The sequence below is a fragment of the Rattus norvegicus genome, chromosome 7 (genome assembly GCF_021556685.1).
Source record: "Rattus norvegicus strain SHRSP/BbbUtx chromosome 7, alternate assembly SHRSP_T2T, whole genome shotgun sequence".
Taxonomy (NCBI): Eukaryota; Metazoa; Chordata; class Mammalia; order Rodentia; family Muridae; genus Rattus; species Rattus norvegicus.
This window is the reverse complement of record NC_141540.1, coordinates 79,766,563-79,777,206: the sequence shown is the minus strand read 5'-3', so window position 1 is coordinate 79,777,206 and position 10,644 is coordinate 79,766,563. Positions and strand designations below refer to the sequence as shown.

The 10,644-nt window shown below is 43.2% G+C and overlaps 1 long non-coding RNA gene across 1 annotated transcript; it reads right to left on the bottom strand.

The window, feature by feature from the left end:
* Nucleotides 1–430: 430 nt before the first annotated feature.
* On the bottom strand, nucleotides 431–10,412 carry LOC134479899 (uncharacterized). Its single transcript, XR_015625500.1, has 2 exons — nucleotides 9,943–10,412; nucleotides 431–720 (listed from the first exon to the last, which is right to left on the bottom strand). It is a non-coding gene; the product is annotated as an uncharacterized LOC134479899 (long non-coding RNA).
* Between the last annotated feature and the right edge of the window lie 232 nt (nucleotides 10,413–10,644).

The window sequence follows — 10,644 nt, the reverse complement described above, 5'->3', positions numbered from 1 at the left end:
CTAGGCTCACCTAGAATATTTTGGTAGACATTGATTGTTTTTCACGTTTATTGGCATATAAAAACCACTTCCAAGGGAGTAATTATTGAACTGATTCATAGACTTCCAGCAAGAGTAACAGAAACTCAGAGCTGGGGAGATGGTTTGGTTGGAAAGATGACTGCCATGAAAGCCTATGAGAATCTGAATTCAGATTCCCAGCACCAACAAAAAAAAGCATGAAAAAGCATGTCTGTAACTGCAGAGTAGGGAGGTGAGGGGTGAGAACAGATAGATCCTTGGACACTGGCCAGCCAGTGAGAAGGATTGGCGAATTACAATATCTACGTCTGACCTCCACATGTAAGCACACACACACACACACACACACACACACACACACAAGCATGCACGCACACATATTAGATATATACACATGAGGAAAATGAACTTAATACAACCCATAATGCAATTTATTTTCTCTTAAAAGGTAATTCAGAAGGAGGGTAAATCTAGAGTTGGGTAAGTAATTCAGTGACTCAAAACACATCTCCCAGGATCTGGGGCTTTTGTTTCCTCTCGCTCTGTCATTCTCAGGTCCCAGGTTGGTCTTCACACTGTCATCTTCCCTTGGTTACATTTGGCCCAGATGTCTCTGATGAGTACAAACAGCTGGAGCAGCAGCTCTCAACCGATGGGTTGTAATATCTTTAGGGTTCAAACCCCTTTCACAGGAGTCTCCTAAGAACATCAGAAAACACAGACGTTTACATTATGATTCGTAACAGTAGCAAATTACAGCTATGAAGTAGCACCAAAAATAACTTTATGTTTGGAGGTCGCCACAACATGAAAAACTCTATTAAAGGGTCATAGAATTAGGAAGGCTGAGAACCACTGCTCTAGAGGAAGATGAATAATTCTGGTTACCTCCTTCCCAGAGACTACTTATCCTCCTTCCTCTCAGTGGCCAGAAGCTGCTCACACATCCAACCAATTGTACAACCACAATAAACTAAGGCAAATCAAGAACCAACTTGTAGGACCTGTGGTGGTTTGAAAAGGTTTAGCCCCCATAGACTCATGTGTTTGAATGCTTGGTCCAAAGGGAGTGACACTATTAGGAGGTGTGTCTTTGTTGGAATAGGTGTGTCACTGTAGGCATGAGCTTTGAGGTCCTATGCTCAAGTTCTGCCCAGTGTGGAAAAGGCAGTTTCTCCTAGTTGCTTTCCAGTGAAGATGCCAGAACTCTCAGCGCCTTCTCCAACACCATGTCTGCTTGTAGGCTGCCATGCTTCCTGCCATGATGATAATGAACTAAACCTGTGAACCTGTAAGCCAGCCCCAGTTAAATGTTGTCCTTTATAAGAGTTACCTTGGTCATGGTTTCTCTTCCACAGCAATGGAAACCTTAAGTTAACTAAGACAAGACCATTTCCCCACTCCACAAAAATAGAACTAATAATAATAATAGACCAGGGATCTTCAACAAAGGAATGGTGGGATGGAGGCTGAGTTGGCAACAAAAGCTTTGCTTGAAGACACAGATGTGATAACCTAACTGTTGCTTTTGTCAGAACTTTGGATAGAAGTTGGATAGCTTGAATAGACAACATCTACCTGGACATTTGACAGAAGGATGCTAGACATGCCAACTCAATCTTTTCACCCTAACCATCACCCACCTCATTCTAGGCCATGCATTCTTTGTATATACAATTGTATCTGGTTTCTTTTATTTGGCATAATTGAGGTCAATCAATGATCATATGAAGCAGTTACCTCTGAGTAAAATTCCATAACTTAATTGCCATTTATCTGAGACCACATCCTGGGAACATTTATGTTTTAAGGTGAATATGTATATCAACTCCTTTCCAGAGGGATGGGTTTGTTCATACGTATAAAAGTCTCTTCCGTTCACCAGATACAATTGTTGTCTTGGAGGCTTACTGCTGAATAAGCTCACTTTTTCTAGCTCTTTCTGAACTCTGGCTGGCTGGTTTAACCCAGTTGTTCTGGCTCAAACTCCTCTCCAAGCTGACTGGTTCAATCTGGCTTCTCTCAGCTGCTCACTGAATTGCTCTGTTTGGTCTCAAACTAACTCTGGTAATTTGTTGTAACCTTCTGCCTCCTTCCTATTCTCTGGTTTCAGCTGCCTCTGCTGACCTCAACTGAACTGCCCAAACTGAGCAGAACTCTCTAATGAACTCAACTGCTCTGCAGGAACTGTACTGACTGAACTCATTCAACTCTCTCCTCCATCTCTGTGCTGCTCTCAAGCAGCTTCTTTTCTCTCCGCATGTGACTTGGGCGTATCCTATCTCTGACTCATTCTGTCAGATCTTTCTCTGATTTGTCACTTATGTAAATGTCACTTTCAAACATGGCTGCTTCCTTCTACAAACTAACTTTATCTACATTGTTAGGGATTAAAGGTGTGTACTAAGGGCGTGTGTGTATTCCAGCCAGAGGGATTAAAGGTGTGCGCCATGTCTGCATTCCAGTCAGATCACACAGACTTAGAAGGTCTTAGGGTGTGATCCCTTGCCTGAACAGCCCCATTGCTGGATTAAAATTCCTGTATACATAGTAGTCTAGAAAACCCTAAAGTCACAGCCTTCTGGCTCTGTGATGATCAAGGACAAGTATGACGATGTACCCACGGCCAGCTGTCATCCTTTCTGGCTGATGGAGGGAATCCACACATGGTGGAACTCCCAGGGAACTCCCGAAAGGTTTCTCTTCTTTTGCAGTTTAGTCACTAGAACTCCTTCTGTTCTGAGATTGTTAGACAGTTCACTAGAAGTAAGCAAGTCACACCCTGGGCTGCCTCAAAAATATTTCTGTCCTCCTGTCTGACAGAGACTTGGAACAAAAGCAGCCTGAGGGAGGGAGACAGGGAGGCTCCTGTCATGTCTGAGCCTAGCAGGGTACATTATTAGTGAATTCTTGGCCTCCAGGTTAGAAATCAGGTCCAGTATAGCTAATTCAACTCATTTTTTTTAAATTATAATAATTTTAGATCCCAGCACATCCAGAACTATGAGCTAAACACTTAATTCTTCAGTATATTTAACTCATGTGACTGTGAGTCACTGTTAATATGTTCAACAGATATTCTGGTTTCTAGTCTGCTTATCCAAAGTAAGGATTTTAATTATTTTTCTTAGTGATTTGTTCATGTCTGCATACCAAGAGTCAGGCTTGGCTGACCAAAGGCATCTTGAAATGTTTAACTTAGAATTCAGTATAGGTGAGACGTGCCAAATATTTCTAAGCTTTCTATCCAGAAACATAGGTCACTTGTCAAAGTCGTTTAAAACCAAGCTGCAGCAGGAGGAATGATCAACTGTGTCAGTTAGATATTTCATATATTCATGTTCACATGCAGAATGAATAAACAAAACTTTGTGTGCCATGTTCCAGAAAGAAATATGCAGTTACTGAAAAGTGAGGGGCGAAGGAAAATGGAAATTTTTATCTAGTGAATACTGAAAATTCTAAGATGACAGTAAAATACTGAATGTCATTAAGCTGATTATATCCACACACATCTGGATATACATATACAAAAATATATGTGAATATGTACTCTATGCCTTCATTTAATAGCAACGTCAAATCAAGCACATAATAGAAGCTTGCTAAACTTACATATATGTAGCCATAGTAAACCTAATGTATCACTCCCAGAGGGTTGTTCACACAGCACTGTTATTTACAAGTACAATTTAGCTCTTTGATTTTTGGGGGGTTTTGTTTGTCCACAGAGGCTTTTATACCAAGGTACTTAAACTTCTGTTTATTCTTTGTAACTGCTATTCTTTATGTTTTCTTATCTCTTGCGTACCCAAATTCCGTTTTCTCCTCACTTTGTCCTTGTGAAGATCAGAAGTGCTCTATCTGGACTTAAAAACCCAGGAGCTCTCTTGTCCCATGCAAAACACCTTTGGGGAGCCAGGTGTATGCGTAGAAAGAGCAATTGCCTAGCATGCCTGAAGCCCATGTTCCGCCTCAACTACAACAAAAACACAAAAGCTTTGAAGCACGATGTCTGAAAGGCCTACGCATGAGGAGGGAGGAGGGGCCTATCTCTCTCTGCGGGGTATTAGGCTAGGAAATTGGTGTCGAGTAAAATAGTGTTAAGAATGTTAATGTGGGGGCTGGAGAGATGGCTCAGCGGTTAAGAGCACTGACTGCTCTTCCAGAGGTCCTGAGTTCAAATCCCAGCAGCCACATGGTGGCTCATTAACATCTGTAATTAGCATCTTTGGTGTGTCTAAACAGTTACAGTGCACTTACATGTAACAGATAAATAGATCTTTAATTGGGTGCAGTGCAAGTACAAGAAAGCACTGGAAAGGTAGACGCAGGCAGCGCTCTCTGCAAGTTGAAGGCCAGCCTGGGCTACACAGAGTGTAAGAGACAGGAGCCGTAGATGACTACAAGGAGCCAGTGTCTTCCGAACACCACAGGGCAGCTTCATGAATGAACTCACAGTGGTTGTGATGGCATGTATGGGATCTGTGCAACAGTAAAGTTACATCACAAGAAACTTTCAAAACAACAACGAAATGGTGACATTTAATCCAACACATGACTGTTATCATTGTCAGTTGATGGACATCTAGACTGTTCCCCTTTCCTAGCTGTTGTGAATAGGGAAGCAGTGAACACGGATGCACAGGAATCTGTACACACACTGCTGGAGGAGACACGTAATCATCACTCTGACCTAGCTGTGAACTTTGCAAGCTATGATAGCCACAGGCATTGCAAGACGTGACCATGGGTGAAACAGTAACACCAACATCACTTTCTGTTTGATAACATCCCACTCCAAATGAAACCCATACCTGACACCACCATCAGGCCCAGAATCTGTTACTACATGTCCTAGGGCTCTAGGGGAGAACCTATCACCATTATCCTGCTAACGGACATAGTCCTGACTCCTAATGACTTGTGGTTACTCTCATAGATCAATGCATCTATGACCTTCATTAGAGAAGGTTCTATTCACAGCAGTTGGTGATTAACATAACTGTGAGACCATATCTGGTTAAGAAGAAAAGACTGTAAGTTGTTAAGCTCTAAATAGAATATAACATCCTTTCTCCCAAGGATGGGATGTTCAGGAATCCTTGCACAACACACACACACACACACACACACACACAGAGAGAGAGAGAGAGAGAGAGACAGAGAGAGGGAGAGAGAGAGACAGAGAGACAGAGAGACACACAGAGACACACAGAGAGAGACACAGAGACACAGAGAGACACAGAGAGAGAGACACAGAGAGACACAGAGACAGAGAACACAGAACACAGAGTGTAAGAGACAGGAGCCGTAGATGACTACAAGGAGCCAGTGTCTTCTGAACACCACAGGGCAGCTTCATGAATGAACTCACAGTGGTTGTGATGGCATGTATGGGATCTGTGCAACCTCAAGCCAAACTCCAGCACGGAGAGGAGAGATGGGCAAGAAGTCCCACCCTTAGCCAAGGAACTATTGGAAACTGATAGCTGCTGGAGAGGGAGTCAGTCTTTCTTTGAGAGTGTTGTTGTTCCTGGTAAGGCAACCTTGCTCCAGGGGAAGACCATACAATATAAGAACGTATAGGCAGCATAAATTTGACTTAATGAGTGTGGTAATTTGAATATGCTTGGCCCAGGGAGTGGCACTATTAGAAGGTGTGGCCTTGTTGGAGGAAGTGTGTCACTGTGGGGGTGGGCTTTGAGACCCTCCTCCTGGCTGCCTGGAAGCCCGTCTTTCTTCTGTTTGCCTTCAGAACAATTGGTAGAACTCTCGGCTTCCTCTCCAGCACCGTGTCTGCCTGGATGCTGCCATTCTTCATGCCTTGATGATAGTAGACTGAACCTCTGGACCTGTAAACCAGCCCCAATTAAATTTTGTCCTCATAAGAGTTGCCTTGGTCACAGTGTCTTTTCACAGCAATGGAAACCCTAAGACAGTGAGTGTTTAAGGAAAAAAGGCACAAAGTTGGGAGGAGTTGGATCAAAACAAATATGATAAAAACATTCTATGAAATCCTAATCCTAAGAACTAATAATTATTTTTGAGAAAAAAAAAGAATTCTACTTTTACCAGTAAGTCCAAGAGAATGAGGACATAGCACCTGGTGTAGTGTTTGTCTTGTGTGTATGAATCAGTAGATTCAGTCCTCAGCACAGCATAAACAGCACGGTGGTCACCTCAGCACTGGGGAGAAGGTGGACGGAGGAACAGAAATTCAATCAGCCTCAACTACATAACAAATTCGAGGTAAGTCTGGGTTACATGAGACCCTGTTTCAAGTGATATTATTAATAATAGGTCTATATTATAAACAATTAATGTTTTCTTTTCCTTCAAATAAGTAAGGTAAGCTGTTGGAGACCCTGGCGACTGGACTTGGATTAACACATCAGACCTTTCTCTTGGATCTGGTGTTACTGGCTCCGTGAGTAGGGAGATGTTGCCCACGAAGCCTCTGTTGGCAACTGACTGGCCTGTCATCATGGCCCCCTGCTGCCTCAATAATTTCATGGGTGGAATCTTTACTCCAGCTGCAAGGATCACTGAAGCTATAGCTCTTGCTAAAACACAAATTTCTGCTTCAGGAAGATTTCTCTGGCTACAAGCTTTAGCTTACGTTGGGGATAGAAAACTTCATCTCAGTCATGACCTCGCAGTGGCCCAGCCTGCAATGGGAGACCCTACTCTTGACTGCTTTAGAATTTATAATAGCAGTCCTCAACAGTGTCTGGGACAAAGAAGGGCTACTCTAGCATAAACCATGTGACTAATGAAACGCAGGCTGTGACTGGTGGATCTATTATCCAAGCACAAGTGTGCCATTCCTTTCTTCTGGCAGTAGTAGAGTTAGTCTGGGAGGCTTCTGTCCCACGCACTAACGCCTGCCCGCCCCCACATCTTGCCAAAACTTTTACCATTAGGCCCTATACATTCTTCTTTGCCTATTTGTGAAGAGGGCTGAGATGACTGCAGGAAGAAGGGACAAAACCCATGACTTGTCAGCCCTAGTATGTAAGTAGCAAGAGGGAGGGAGCAGAGGGCCAGTAGGCAGTGGTCTTCAATCTTCCCAACCTAGCCGTGACCCTTTCATACAGTTCCTCATGTTGTGATGACCTCCAACCAAAAAATTATTTCTTTGCTACTTCATAATTGTAATTTTTACCAGTTTTGAGTCATAACATAAATATCTGATATGTGACTCCCCCAGGTTGAGAACCATAGCACTAGAGTGTGAGAGCCCCCACAGTTCCAGCTCAGGGCTGGAATACTCAAGAGAAGGTTAAGAGTCTTGGTCCCACCTCCACATCAAAGCAGACACACTCAAACTAATAGAAGAAAAACTAGGGAAGCATCTGGAACACATGGGCACTGGAAAAACTTTCCTGAACAAAACACCAATGGCTTATGCTCTAAGATCAAGAATCGACAAATGGGATCTCATAAAACTGCAAAGCTTCTGTAAGGCAAAGGACACTGTGGTTAGGACAAAACGGCAACCAACAGATTGGGAAAAGATCTTTACCAATCCTACAACAGATAGAGGCCTTATATCCAAAATATACAAAGAACTCAAGAAGTTAGACCACAGGGAAACAAATAACCCTATTAAAAAATGAGGCTCAGAGCTAAACAAAGAATTCACAGCTGAGGAATGCCGAATGGCGGAGAAACACCTAAAGAAATGTTCAACATCTTTAGTCATAAGGGAAATGCAAATCAAAACAACCCTGAGATTTCACCTCACACCAGTGAGAATGGCTAAGATCAAAAACTCAGGGGACAACAGATGCTGGCGAGGATGTGGAGAAAGAGGAACACTCCTCCATTGTTGGTGGGATTGCAAACTGGTACAACCATTCTGGAAATCAGTCTGGAGGATCCTCAGAAAATTGGACATTGAACTGCCTGAGGATCCAGCTATACCTCTCTTGGGCATATACCCAAAAGATGCCCCAACATATAAAAAAGACACGTGCTCCACTATGTTCATTGCAGCCTTATTTATAATAGCCAGAAGCTGGAAAGAACCCAGATGCCCTTCAACAGAGGAATGGATACAGAAAATGTGGTACATCTACACAATGGAATATTACTCAGCTATCAAAAACAATGACTTTATGAAATTCGTAGGCAAATGGCTGGAACTGGAAAATATCATCCTGAGTGAGCTAACCCAAACACAGAAAGACATACATGGTATGCACTCACTGATAAGTGGCTATTAGCCCAAATGCTTGAATTACCCTAAATGCCTAGAACAAATGAAACTCAAGACAGATGATCAAAATGTGAATGGTTCACTCCTTCTTTAAAAGGGGAACAAGAATACCCTTGGCAGGGAATAGAGAGGCAAAGATTAAAACAGAGACTGAAGGAACACCCATTCAGAGTCTGCCCCACATGTGGCCCATGCATATACAGCCATCCAATTAGACAAGATGGATGAAGCAAAGAAGTGCAGGCAGACAGGAGCCGGATGTAGATCGCTCCTGAGAGACACAGCCAGAATACAGCAAATACAGAGGCGAATACCAGCAGCAAACCACTGAACTGAGAATAGGACCCCCGTTGAAGGAATCAGAGAAAGAACTGGAAGAGCTTGAAGGGGCTCGAGACCCCATATGTACAACAATGCCAAGCAACCAGAGCTTCCAGGGACTAAGCCACTACCTAAAGACTATACATGCACTGACCCTGGACTCTGACCTCATAGGTAGCAATGAATATCCTAGTAAGAGCACCAGTGGAAGGGGAAGCCCTGGGTCCTGCTAAGACTGAACTCCCAGTGAACTAGACTGTTGGGGGGAGGGGGACAATGGGAGGAGGGTGGGGAGGGGAACACCGATAAGAAAGGGGAGGGGGAGGGGGATGTTTGCCCGGAAACTGGGAAAGGGAATAACAGTCGAAATGTATATAAGAAATACTCAAGTTAATAATAAAAAAAATAAAATAAAAAAAATTATATGCAAAAAAAAAAAAAAAGAGTCTTTGTCCCAGACTCAGAGCTGTAACTCAGCCACTGAGTGAGTGTAGGCCGAGCCTTGAGCACCCACAGCATAAACCCCTGGCTTTGAAGGTTTGCAAAGTCTCTATTCCCAGGGCTTGGAGCTAGAACTAATGGATCTGGAAGGCAAGCTTTGTGAGCTGCTGGAACTGTCAGCACTGCCTCTGTCTATCTATGATTTCTGTCCAGACAGAACAGAAAAGGCTTCAGCCAGCCAGCATTTGTAACTCGGAGTCTGAGGGCCAATGACCAGGTAGTGATGACTGTCACTGTAGAGGAAACACAGGCCTGCCAGCTCGTTTGTTTTTCTTCACTTTCTATTTGCCCAGAGCCTACCAAGGGGGCAGCTTTAGAAACAGCATGTTGTTGTTTCCCAGAGAGCCAGTCTGAACTGTGGGAGTGAGGAAGAGATGTCAAGTGCCAGCCAGGGTTTGCCAGTGATCAGCTTTGTTTGACAGACCACGGTTGTTTTCATGTAGGCATCTTGAAGGGCAGAAACCACTGGGGGCTGTTGATGCCTAGCTAGAGTGTGGAGTCTACTCAGACTTAAAAATTTTGTGAGTCAGAAACATATTAACCCGTGATTCTAACACTGAAGAGGCAAAGACAGGAGGATTTCCACAGGTTCAAGGCCAGCCAAGTCCATGTGGATAGGCTTTATCTAAAACAACAACAACAACAAAATTTAAATAAACACATTATATATAATTATATAATAATATACTTACATTATATATGGTGCATGGGGTTTAATAGAATCTTCACATAGTTTTTTAAACTCAGTGTAATTAAAAAATTAGTAGGGGATGCATAAGTCATGTGCATATCAATAGTGTATGTTGCAAAATAATTTACTTGGAAAACCTTTAAAAGGACATTTTAATTAAAACTTTAAGTAGATTCACCATTACCTCTTTTGTGGTAGAAAATTAGAAATTTTTTCTTTGAAGCATTTTCCAATCTATTTTTCTTCTGGGGATGGAAAATGAAAACCTCAGATTTGGCTCCAAACTTCACTGGTCTCAGCGATCTCTTTCCGTTCTCACCGAGTGTTTACCAGCACACATCTCAATGCCTTCTCAGATGCCCCCAGCTGGCCTCGCTCCCGCAGCAATGACTCTTGTGAACTTCACTGTGTTGTGTCCCACTGCCAGCCAGCTCTGGGCCCTCAGTCCCTCGTCATTTCAATTAGCCTTTAGACCTTTCCTCGGTCTTTTTATGGACACATCGCTGTTGAAAGTTGATAGCAGTTGGAGTCCTTTGCACATGAAAGATCACAGGGGCTGCTGCTAAGGCCTTTGCCATCTGGAATCACAAGTCTTTGACTTCGACTGTGGGCCGCGAGTTATTAAAGATTATGCTTTCCAAGCAGAAAGGAAGCAGCAGGGCTCCGTGCGGTTATTACAAATTACATCTTTCATTTCCTGGTGGGTGTGTCCACCAACTGTTGCCTTGGCAACGCAGAGCTTTCAGGAGGCAGCTAGTGGACACACCCACCAGCTGAACTAAGGCAGCAGAAAACTGACTTTGATGATGGCTGGAAATTCCAAACTGGTTTTAGTCTGGTTTTACTTGGAAAGTTTAGGTAAGATTTCTTCAGAGCCATGAGTAGT